This window comes from Bombyx mandarina, chromosome 08 (genome assembly GCF_030267445.1).
Source record: "Bombyx mandarina strain Sakado chromosome 08, ASM3026744v2".
NCBI classification, from domain to species: Eukaryota; Metazoa; Arthropoda; class Insecta; order Lepidoptera; family Bombycidae; genus Bombyx; species Bombyx mandarina.
The window spans coordinates 12,571,614-12,585,396 of record NC_143215.1 but is presented as its reverse complement, the minus strand read 5'-3'; positions in this window follow the sequence as shown (position 1 = coordinate 12,585,396).

Below are 13,783 nucleotides of genomic sequence, written 5' to 3'. Positions count from 1 at the left end.
CTGTAGGTTTCTTGAACTATTAACATCTGTAACAGATTTAATTTTAAAAGATATGAATTGTCCACTGTGGTCTGAACTTAAATGATTAATAATATATTTATGCAAAGGTTTTACGTTTGTGAAAATATTATCTATACAGGTTGCCGATGTGCTAGTTTTTCTTGTGGGCTCTGAAAATAAATTGCTAAGGTTATATGATTTTAACAATGTTCTGAATCTAATAGTGGCATTTGTATTTTCTAATAAATTTATATTAAAATCACCACAGATAAAAATATGTTTATTAGAAACAGAAAGCTTTAATAAAACATGTTCCAATATATTTTCAAAAGAATCATATAACGAATTCGGGGGCCTGTACACACTTACAACAATGAATTGCTCAAGCTCTACACATGCCATTTCAATAATCCGTTCCACAGAGAGGTTCACAATGTCTCTACGTTCCTTACATTTATAATTTTTATTAACAATGATAAGAGAGCCTCCTCGTATAGCATTCTCTCTGCAGAAGGAACTCATAACCTGGTGATTTTTAAAATTACAATTTAATTCATATTTTTTAAGCCAATGTTCAGTTACACATAGAAAGTTGACTTTATTGTAATCTAGAAACAAATCAATTTCAAGTTCTTTACCCATCAAACCTTGTAAGTTCTGATGCACCAGGTTGATCACAGTTGTTTTCAAAGAAACAGTATTTGTTGATGGGCTGTGTCCAAATAAATCATATTTACTGCAAGAGGTAAACTCTGTTGTCTTAGTATTTAATTTAAATTGCTTGGAACGGATTCCAAATTAATAGATGTCATATTTTTTTCCTGCTCAAAAGAAGCAGTAGGTTGATTAGCCAAATTCATGGCTAGATAAATGTGTAAAAAATAATGTAGCGAGTTTGCTACTTGTCTAAAATTGTAGCTACCTAAATAGTATTTGTTAGGTTTTGTCATACTAATACATTTATTTTTTATCATGCAATTAATGTCAATAGTGTAAAATATATTTTGTAACTTGCATGGTGTCATGACATAATAATTATTTACATTTGAAATTGTTTGCATAAAATCATTAATACTATGTCTCATTTTGTTTTCTCTTGGTGATGGTGGTTCTCTTTCTCTCATATCTCAAGGTGGGTGGCGCATTTACGTTGTAGATGTCTATAGGCTCCAGTAACCGCTTAAAACCAGGTGGGCTGTGAGCTAGTCCACCCATCTGAGCTAAAAAAAAAAGAAAACAATGAAATTGGGAAAACAAAATATCATTTCGAATGAATAAAGGCGAGGTACTGCATAAGTAATGTGAAAAGCAACAGTTTGTTTGTGATTTTGAAATGAATGCCTTTGAAAGCTGGTTAATTGCAAACGTCAAATTGCAAATAAGCAATTTTTGTCGGTCTATCTCTCTGTTTTGACCGGACCAATTTCCGATACGGGTGTGTCGTTTCTGATAGGACTGTCATTTTATTCTGGAAATATCGATGGTTTCCGCATTAAAATGATCAAATAAATTTTATAATTTGTAATATCTATAATTAAATCTAAGTAATCAATTATTACCTACCTCTGCTTGAAATTGCAACGGAAAGATGAATTTTTTGCCGCTGTTTTCATTGTAATATTTTATAATAATAATCATTTTTTTATTGCCCTTGTAGGCAGACGAGCATACGGCCCACCTGATGGTGAGTGGATACCCGTCGCCCATGGACTTCAGCAATGCCAGGGGCAGAGCCAAACCACTGCCTACCGATATCTTTCAGCCTACATACGTCCACTGCTAACATAGGCCTCTCCCAAGCCTCGCCACAACGATCGGTCCTGCACTGCCTGCATCCAGCGGATCCCTGCAAATCTCAACAGGCCGTCGGTATAACTTGTGGGAGACCTACGTCTCCCGGTACGTGGTCGCCACTCGAGAACTTTTCGGCCCCAGCGGCAGTGCTGGATTTACACTAGGGGCAGTCGGGGCAAGTGCCCAGGACGGCAAATTTTTTAAAGTAAAATTTTTTTTTGTCTTATCATGATCAGTATAATTAATAAATTCTATTAATTAATAATTTTCTGTTTAATTGATAATTCAGCAAATTCAATTCATCCATTAGTTGTGAATTTTGGCACTTTTAGTAAAAATTAATAATCAAAATGATTTAATCAATTTATTTCCTTGAACATTTAAAATAATACTCGATTTTTCCATTTTCTGGAACTAAAGAAATATAATTGTTTTTTTTTTATGTAAAATAATTTTGAGTCACCCTCAGTGCAAAATTTATAATTGTTAGAAAAAAACAAATATTTATTTACTTGTGTTTTTTTTTTTTTTTTTATAAATAAATAAATAAATATTTACTAACAATCACGCCACGTTAACTGGTCCCGTGATAAGTTCGTAAAGAACTTGTGTTACAGGTACCAGATAACGGATATAAATGTAAGATTTTTATTATACACATACATATATTTAATATACATCCATAACCCTGGAAAAGACATTTATATTTTTCATACAAATATCTTCCCTTGGCGGGATTCGAACCCGCGACCCCTTTGTGTAGTGACCATGTCACTTACCACTACACCAGACGGCAGACATATGATAAAGCTTCTGCAATAAATTAGTTATTATAATTTTGAAAAATAAAATATATAACCTATAAGCTTAGGTAAAATTCCAGTATTGGGGCGGATTTTTTTCGGGTGCCCAGGAGCGGCATTAAGTCTAAATCCGGCCCTGCCCAGCGGCTATCACTTCTACGAGCAATGTGCCCTGCCCACTGCCACTTTAACGTCGCAATCCTTTGGGCTATATCAGTATAATATAATAATAATACACAACAATAAATTACAAAAATTCAAAGTAACAAAAAATTCAAGAAAAATAACGAAGTCTTGGAAAAGGTTACCGGCTCATCAATGCCTGACAGCGGTGTGAGCTGCTACTGCGATACTGCGGCACTGATCACCGCTGGCACCTGCGGAGAAACGTGCACACCAATATCTGACTGGTCAATCATTATTTGAGTATTCTTCTTCTTCTTCTTCGTCATTCCGCCATTACTGAGGATCGCGACCAAACGTATGTATATTATTATGTATAAGTCTTTCCATTAAAATCGGTCCGCTGCGAAATGGACCGCCTGTTGGATGCTGCATTCAACTGTTCTCTTTATAGTATTCAACCATCTTGTTGATGGCCTGCGTTTGGCTCGTTTCCCCTCCATTTGACGAAGAATGAGAAGATTTTTCAGACTATGCCTTGGAGACCGTATGATATATCCTAAAAAGGTGAGTGTTCGATTTTGACACATGCTGAAGTATTTGGGCATAGCAAAACTGAAAAGAGACAACAATAACGGCAACGAAATGTATCAAACTATTGGTATTGGAACAGTCACGTAGAAAAACATGATTTCGTTGTCCTCCGTATGCTGAATGCCTTTAGAGGATATTTCAGCGTTGCCGTCGCGTGTACGTAAGCTCTCGGGGCTCAAACCGGAGGTGATGCTAACACTGGCCCTAGCAAGAGCAGTGCTTCGCAGAATCTACCACCGGATCGGAAACGCAACCCACTGAGAAGATCCGACGAGAAACTCAGTAGGCTGTGTCTATGACCCAAGCCTCGGGTTTGGCGAGGACAGTGACTGGAACAACATGCACTAGTAAAATAAAGCTTCTAAATGACAATTGCAATATACAATATAACATCAACATAAATATAACATGCATATCTTATAAAATATATTGGTATTTAAAGCCAAAAATGAGTTAGACAATATGATGACAAACTAAATGTGTCAAACGCGGCGTGTAACTTAAAATTCATGACCTGTTAAATACCTAGTTTACATTCAAAACATTCTGCGAGTGCAACGTTTACAGACGACACAGTTGCTTTGATAAAATAAACCCTAAATTAGATTTAAATCTAGTTTCTGAGCGTATGTATATTTAAATACAGCAAAGCTAGCTAAACGAGACTTCGAGCACTCCTATCTTCTAGATCAGGGGTCGTCAAATGGCGGATCGCATCCAGGCCGCCGATCCGTTTTATGCGGACCCCGAGAACAACTTACACTAAAAAATACGGAAGATTCCAGTGAAGAGTTCTGGATAAAATTTGTGGGTAGTAGTACATATCCAAATCTACAAAAATTTACTTTGAAACATAAATTTTTTTTTGGGTCAATGTATATTTTTAAAGCAGCATTTTCGGAGAAGAACTTCATTAAGAATAAATTTCGATCTTGTTTTACTCACATCTCCAGGATTTAACGTCAATAACTTGTACTAATTTTACTCCAAACTTCAGACAGGTAGACCGCAACAAAATATGGCATTTTTATCGTTGACTAGCGAACCGCCCTCGCTTCGCTTCGGAAACATTAAATTTTATTATTGATAGCTGAGTCCCGCGATGTCACTCGCGGTTATTGTCGTACCACGGGTGACGCCGCGGGGCGAAGCTAGTCTTAAAAAAGTCTAAGTTACTCCTTATATCATCAGCTACCTATCAGTGAAAGTTTCGTCAAAATCGGTCCAGCCGTTCCAGAGATTAGCCGGAACAAACAGACAGACAGACAAAAATAGTAAAAAATGTTATTTTGGTGTATGTACCATATATATTCATATGCATGTAGAAAAAAGCTGTTATTTCAATATTACAAACAGACACTCCAATTTTGTTTATATGTATAGATATGTAAAAAAATATTGTTATCTATATATTAATACGTGAAGCAAAAACTTTGTATCCCTTTTTACGAAAATTGCGCGGACGGAGGAGTACGAAATTTTCCACACTTAAAGAGAATATAGAGAAGAAGTGCACAATGCTAATATTTTTTTTAAATAATGCATAAAAGATACTTTAAATCAATAAAGAAAACATTACACACACTACATACCATGTATTTGACGCACACACGCATGCATACTATTTTTTGTCAAACTTTTGTTCTTGACGTCTGTGGTCAAATTGAGAATAGATTAAAATTTAATTTAATAAAAGTATTTAATATTGTTTGTCTTTATTCATTTTTTTATAGGGTAGCCTTGGCGAAATTTGTGATTATAGAAGTATAAAATACAATCATAATAGTGTACAAACTTACAATTCCAATTATAGTCGAATTTCGACTACTGCGGGACCTCTAGTTTCCGTAATTAGGTTTGTTTAATAAAATAAAAAACCATCAAATGTGCGGACCGCAATTATCATTTAATTTCTTAAAACAGATCTTGAGCGAAATTTATTGGTGACCCCTGTTTTAGATGTGTATTTAGTTATTCTTTCCAGAAAGATGAAATGTTCCAGGTATTCGTTTATTTTCCCTTTGACGGATATTCGTATTCATTTTAAAGAATTCATCTTTTACTTTGATTTTTTTATCTTATTTTAAAAACAGTTGGCTTTGCATCGTTTTATTTTTAAATGTAAAAGAAAAAAAACATTTATCATTGGGCTTACTTTTTTTTTTCTTTCTATCCTGCACCTTAGCAATCTGTTTCTTGAAAAACAATAATCTAATTTGTTGTCAGATTTTCATCAGGAAAAGTTGAGTCAGCTGAGTTGTGTCCCCAGTGGTACCATTCTCATCTTATATCTGCAAATCTTTTTGCTAGATCTGGTATACTACTCCTTTTCAGGCGAGAGTATCTTAGGCTACCCTCTCCCTGCAGCTCTGCAGCATTGGGTTCAACTAACAATAATATAATGAAAAATGGATTTAGAAAATTAAACACGCTTAAATAGCAAACCGAACAACAATGAATTTCATTTGTTTGACCTTTTGTAGTCGATCAGGAATTAGAACTAAGTTATATAAAGTTATTGCGTTGCCATCGGTCTTTTTTTTTTCTCCTACCTATGCTGATGGCCTTGAGATGCTATTTCAGCGTAACCCTAAAAAGTAGGTGAGCTCAAAGGGCTCAAACCCGCCGACACACAATCACACAGTAAAAATGATGTACAAAAATTCCACATCACTATTTCAGTAAGCATTTTGAAGTTCCCAGACGCATCGTGCCACGTCAGGACTAGACACATCGGGGACAATGTATACGTAGCTCCTGCGCAATATAGGTATAGGTACAGACATAAGTTTTTTTTCATAATCCATATATAAATACATGCTGTCGGAAAAAATATCAGAATCGTCATGAATTTATTTAGTAAGTGAACTTAACTTTTTTTTTTTTTTTTTTTTTTTTTTATGATTGAATGTTTACTGGTGGCCCGAAGGCCTTTCCAGTTTCACCAGGACAGGTGGGCGAGCAAAGGCTCAGCCAAGAGGGGTGGGATTTGCTAACAACTGCCCGAGCGCCTCCGAAGGAGACCTAACAACTCAAGAGCAATTGTTTCGCGAATGAATCTACTACCGGATCGGAATCGCGACCCGCTGAGAAGATCCGGCGAGAAACTCAGCGGGCTGATGCATGGGTTAGGTTGCACGTCGACCTCTTTGTCGAGTTCGACGAGTACGGTTACCGGGGTCCCTAAGCCTGCCCCTAGTATTAGAGCTGAAGGCATCTAATGCAAAGGTTATTGGATCTGATGGATCCGTAAGGACGTGTCTAGGGCGTCGACGGTGACTGGCTCCTGCATGATCAGGATTCGGGGAGTAGTCAGCGGCGGCAACGATAAGGCGATTATCATGACGCATAGCCTTATCGAAGTATCGTTCCGACGCTGACTTCATGTATTTCCGAATTGATTCGAGGCCCAGGTCGTCGTGTAGGTCAACGTTCCTCACGAACCACGGAGCCCCGACAGCTAACCTGCAAAAGCGGGATTGTAGGGATTGGAGGGTGTCTATGTGTGTGCGGGCCGCGTGAGCGAACACCACACTCGCGTAAGTCATGACGGGCCTTATGCAAGTTTTGTAAAGTGTCACCTTGTTCCGAAGGGACATTTTACTCCGCTTACAGATCATGGGGTAGAGTCTACCGAGAATAAACGCGGCACGGTCACGGACTGATTTTATATGCGGGCGGAATGTCATCGATGCATCCAGGGTAACGCCCAGGTACTTGACCTTCCTGGCCCAGGGTATGGGTTGTCTAAAGAGAGTAATCGGGGGTGTGAGATTCCTCCTCCTAATCCGGGAGGAAATCCGTGTGGAGCTTCCCCTCTGAAATAGCACCGCAGTACTTTTCGCTGGGTTGATGTCTATGCGCCATTTTCGGAACCACTGTCCTAGGGCTAGGGCTGCGCTCTGAAGCTTCTTCGCGATTAGGGACTTATTTCTACTAGAATAGTAAACAGTCGTGTCGTCGGCGAATAAAGCTAAATGGGTCGGCGGCGACCGGGGAATATCGTTGACGAATAAGCTAAATAGGAGGGGTGAGAGGACAGAGCCTTGCGGGACTCCAGCTGTGAGAGGTCGTGGGGAGGAGCGGGTTCCCTCGACTCGATATCGAAAAGAGCGGTTCGACAAGAAGTCCCGTATGATGAACTTAACTTATTTGTTTTAAGTGAATTTATTAATATATTCCATTGAATACTGAATAACCTAAATATATTATGTATGTATATGTGTATATGTATTTTTGTGTATGTATTTGTAATCTATACATATAAATAAAATTGGAATGTCTGTTTGTAATATTGAAATAGCCGCTTTTTACTACATATATATGAATATATATACGGCACATACACCAAAATAATATTTTTTACAATTTTTGTCTGTCTGTCGGTCTCTTTGTCTGTCTGTTTGTTCCGGCTAATCTCTGGAACGGCTGGACCGATTTTGACGGGACTTTCACTGATAGGTAGCTGATGATATAAGGAGTAACTTAGGCTAACTTTTTTAGACTAGCTTCGCCTCGCGGCGTCACCCGCGGTACGGCAATAAGCGCGGGCTACATCGCGGGACTCAGCTATCAATAATAAAATTTAATGTTTCCGAAGCGAAGCGAGGGCGGGTCGCTAGTATATAATATAATATAAATTTCAATCCGCCTACCATTATTTACTCTGCACTGCCTTTGGTTGACCGGTAGAGAATGCCTTGGAATGAAAACTGATTATTACCTGCTCAGCAGTGCTCAAAATCTTTGAAAGAAAGTAAGGGTGTTTGAATTCTGAACGTCAAAAGTGTCAACGAGCGACGTCCGCTATGACACTTTCCCCTTTTCAATTCCAGCCGCCAAGGGCGACACATCTATTTCATCTATACATATAAATAAAATTTTGACGAAGCATGTTGCTGATAACTTTATTTCTGTAATCTGACGAAGCATGTTGCGGATAATAACATGTACTTTTAGGTTAGGAATATTGTGTTCTTTTTTTTAAAATAATAAATAAAATTAAATTTGTTTAAAAAAAAAAAAATTTTACTTATATAAGATAATTCACTCTCTGTTGGAATAAAATTGGTGTGTCTGTTTGTAATATTGAAATTGCCGCTTTTTACTACATCCATATGAATATATATATACCAAAATATCATTTTTTACAATTTTTGTCTGTCTGTCTGTCTGTTTGTTCCGGCTAATCTCTGGAACGGCTGGACCGATTTTGACGGGACTTTCATTGATAGGTAGCTGATGATATAAGGAGTAACTTAGGCTACTTTTTTTAGACTAGCTTCGCCTCGCGGCGTCACCCGCGGTACGACAATAACCGCGGGGTACATCGCGGGACTCAGCTATCAATAATAAAATTTAATGTTTCTGAAGCGAAGCGAGGGCGGGTCGCTAGTATTTCATATATTCATATACCTTTAATTTGTCATAAGGACTAATAAAGATATCAAAACTAATAAATACAGTCCACTCTCATTTACCACAAGGCAACAAGGGGCGATGCTCTTGCTATGAATTTTTTTATTTTTATTTGAATAGATGGGTAGACAAGCTCACAGCCCAAGCCCCAGCTCAAAGTAAATCCCGTCACCCACCTTGAGTTCTAAGGTCTCAGTATAGTTACAACGGCTGCCCTACCCTTCAAACCGAAACGCATTACTGCTTCACGGCAGAATAGACAGGGTGGTGGTACCTACCCGTGCGGACTCACAAGTGGTCCTACCACCAGTAAACTAGAGGTCCTATCACTAGTAAAACATAGCCTATATTATGAACCTTGATATCGTGTAAACTCACGACAGGTTATTTTTAAAAATCCCTTTATAAGTAGACAAACTCATGGCCCAACTCATGGTAAGTAGTCCATAACACGGCCTAGCCGCTGCCCACTGCTGGTCTGGAATGCACTTTTGTCGATGTTACCAGTCTACGGAATCCACGAGGAACTCTGCAAATTGATCACTAGCTGTTTGTATGGACGGAGCATTACAGTTGCTTCGAGGTGGATGGTAGCATTCACATTCCTGACGTCTATGGGCTCTGGTACTCATTTACCACGTGGTGGAAGGTAGGTGAGTTCATTAGGAGTGGGCGGTGAATAGTAATAGACATAGGCTTGGCTATGCCCCCGGTATTACTTGTTTAGGGCAATCCTAAACATGAAGTTTGTATGACTGTTTTTTGAATTTTGAATCACATTAATAATTGTGGCAACACAGGCAATGTAAGTCAATCAAAAATTCTGGTCGTGCGTGCACGTGTTGTAACTACATTAAAAGAAAATAAAAATAATCTTCTCTCTGAATATATCTAATTATTGAAGCGACCAGTACAAATTACAGTCCACGCTCTACACATTACTGACGTTCATGATCGAAGGTGTTACTACTTACTTATAGGTGGGCCGTATGATCTGCCTAGAAAGGCAATAAAAAAAGTCATTCTGCCGAAAAATATTTTTTTATTTACAACGAAAATCACAGTAAACAATGTCTACAATATTATGTGAAGTAGAGATTTTATATATTACATTATTAAGGAGGAGGGAAACACTAAAACATCAAAAAAATAAAACATGGCAAGCGATTTACGAGAACAAAAAGTTATAATAATTATACGGTTCTGTTCTAGTTAAATATTAAAATAAGAAAGAAAATAATAAAATATTAAGATAAGAAAGACCCACTTTGTTGATGCAACGCCATCTGTTGTTCAATAGCTCCACACCTAAACTAAAATTAGACTGTTTGTTTTTTTCATTTCTATCGGGATATAAAATGTAATTAAAGGCTACAACAATATTACAGAGTTGTGCGTGCCAATCTTTTATGAAATGATTTTTTTTTTCATTTCTTTATGAAAGTTTTTGCTTTTTGAATCAACGGCTTTACTGGCGTAGCTAAGAAAAGCTAACCGCCGTTATAGCAATTGTGATTTCTCAAGGTGAGTGGTGGAATTGAACTTGTGTATGAGCTCTCGTTACTACCTACTTTATATCCGGTGAGCGAACTAATCTTATGTACATAAAAAATAATTAGCATTGGTTAAAAAAAGTAAGCTATGATTTTAATTTAGAAAAAATATAATAATAAATTATGATTTATTTAAATAATTTGAAATGTTCACTGTAGTTAATTTTTAATAATATCATCGCTTTTCAAGGTGAATCATCACCAGTAGCTTAAACAAAGTAAAGCCGTAGCTCCAAATAAAATATATATATATTGGGCCACGGTAAGAAAAGGTCATCCGCTTATATAATATATAACGCCTATTTTTTCCCGGAAATAAATCCAATTTCGCTCAAAACATATTCGATTGTCAACGATCATTTTAGATAGGTAAGTCTGTTCAAGTCATGACTATCTTCATGCTATGACTTGAAATTCTGTGTTTTGATGTTATCACCAATACAATGGCATACAAAGGTCAAACAACTATGATTTAAAAAATGTCTTTAAATATGAATTTCCATTAAAATGGTTTTGGCAGTAGATTCATAAAGTCTCAACAAATTATCACATTCTTACTGTGACTTTATTTGACTCCTGTCGATTACAGTTAAACAAAACAAATTCACCTTACTTCATCCAATTTTTATTGTATTCATTAAAAAAAAATGTATTAAAAAAAATTACACTGCTTGATATGATATCTTCGACTTTCTTGTTTGAAAAATGGAACAAAAAATTCCGACAGCGACCTCTAGTAATTGGCCCCGACCTAATCTCATAAATGTACAATTTGAACTTGGCTTTGTATGTAGGTAGTATGGAGGGTAGAAATCCAGAATGGTGCTAACATAGGTACAGGGTATGATAAGAATTGAGCAGAACAGTTATTAATTGATTGAAGTATGCTTAGTTAGGAAATTTAATATATTTAATGACTACAGTAGTTAGTGACAGTGTAATATACAAGACCTCACATGTTTACGTAGTCCAAACAAATTTCGTCAATATAACCTAAAGTTATTGCTGTGGTAAAACGTGGAGACATCGATTGCATTTTCTTATCAGCTATATATAAAATACTTTTTGTGATTTTGTAGTGCTTACAGCTCTTTCGTCCTTTTTTATTTCTCTATTTTATTCTAATAACTGTCATCGCCTTTTTTTAAATTTACCTGCTTGCTACTGTAGCGCCACCCTTAATTAGCAGATTTTAACGGACACTTTTTGCACACAGAGACGGTTCTCCTTACCTCTACCCTCCATAGTAGGTAGGCACCGTACCTACATAAATTATTCTAATTCCTGATTAAAGAGTTCATAGTTTAGAGCCAGCTGTTTGTGACTACTCCTTGTTGTAATAGCTCAAATATAGTTGAAGTTAAAGTAGTATAACAGTAAAAACAGCATTAATCGCTTTATTACCGTTTATGTATAAGCAGGGATACCATACTGTTACGCACTTGGGTTCGGGATAGATAAAACCTTTGCCTTTGTACAAACTAAAAGCAAAAAATGCAAAAATTAGCTATCACTAATAATAGTCGCTATATTTGAATGAATCGGAGATTACATAAGATTAAAAATATTCTAGTTTTAAAATTAGAATCGTATTATTTTTTGTTATTGATTCATTAATAAAAAAACATTTGAATTAAGTCCATATTAGATAAAAATAGGAAAAAAGAAAAAAATTTAGAGTACCTACATAGTATTTCCATTTTCCAAGAGGAAAAGCGAAGGTGTGAAACTCTATACAGGCTAATCTTTTATATAAATTCCGTGACATAATAAATATTATAGAGTGAAAAATTAAAAGAGGTAAAGTTGATTTATTTGAAGCTGTAATCAATTGGGATGAAATTAAATGAAATGAGATAAGATGGTATGAAATAAAGTCTCAGTAAAATGGTGGTTATAATTTACAGAGCTTCTATTGTAATTTTTGGAAGAACCCGAGAAGCTATGTCCAGCAACTGCTTCATCTTTCCACATTTATGCACTTTCACAGATGCTAAACAGTTAATAAACCACCCTTATTACACGTATAAGCCAGCGAGAAACCCTTAATTAACAAAACAATACAATTTACATTAGTTGGCATCTCTCGTTACCGCCCGCCGTTCTCGTTCTCAATTATTAAGAGTATAATCTATGTTCCCGCCAAAAAAGTAATGAACGGGGCCAATTTACAGAATATGAAAACTCTATCTTTTCTATGATCAAAGAGCATAGATAATGCTCTAAATATATATAAGGCTATGCTCCAATTTGCACTGCGATCACTCTACAATGTGAAGTTATTTTAGTATTATACTACGAAGCTGTTCTTTTATAGTTACTATACTGGTTATTGTTTAAATCGGAAAGCAGTACAGTATACTATCGTCGGTGATTTTTTGCATTCTTTTCACTTCAACAAAAAATATTATTTAAATTTAGTTATATTTGACTAATATATAAGCTTGTTTTTTATCAGTTGAATTAATTGCATATTAAAAGCAAGGATATTTTTTAGTACAATTAAATATTGTTTTTTAAGCAATTTAATGTATGTATAATAACTTAATTCCCGAATTATTGAAATAAGGATTTATACACAGTAAGAGTGATGAAGTGATCAAAGCACCTTACCTGGGAAACGCCAGTGTTCACAGTAGAAAATGGTGACGATTTATGACGTCATAATAGGTTGGGGAAAAGTCTTTTCGCATTATAGTATGTATGAACTTGTAATAAAATCTATTTGTATCTGGCTGGTTTTGGTATCATTAAAAGTTTAAATTTTGTTACTGGTGGTTTTGTGAGTCCGCGCGGGTGGGTACCACCACCCTGCCTATTTCTGCCGTGAAGCAGTAATGCGTTTCGGTTTGAAGGGTGGGGCAGCCGTTGTAACTTACTTGAGACCTTAGAACTTATATCTCAAGGTGGGTGGCGCGTTTACGTTGTGGATGTCTATGGGCTCCAGTAACCACTTAAAATCAGGTGGGCTGTGAGCTCATCGACCCAAGTAAGCAATAAAAAAAAATTTAGAGTATTCCAAATTCAAATTAGGAAAATCTGTGTGATTTTTATTTATGTATCTAATTAAGAAATTCGATACATTTTAAAATTTTACTACAAGAAAGGTAAAAATGCAACGCAAGCTGCGAAAAAAAACTGCGATGTTTATTATGGCTTTATGGACCTAATGCAGTGTCTGTGAGAGTAGCACAAATTTTGGTTTAAGCATTTTCTATCCGTGCATTTTGATGTCAAAGATGCACGTCTCTCTGGTCGCCATGTTACGGATAAAATAGATGCCATTTTTGAAAAAGTGGGGCAAGATCGGGATATCAGTAGTTACGACGTAGCTGAGGAACTGAAAATTGACCACAAAACAGTTTCGGCACATTTGAAAAAAACTGGGTACACAAAAAAAGCTTCACGCCTCACGAGCTCACTGAAACAAACCTAATGAACCGAGTACTCATTTGTGATTCTTTATTACGACGTAATTAAATCGAACAATTTTTGAAG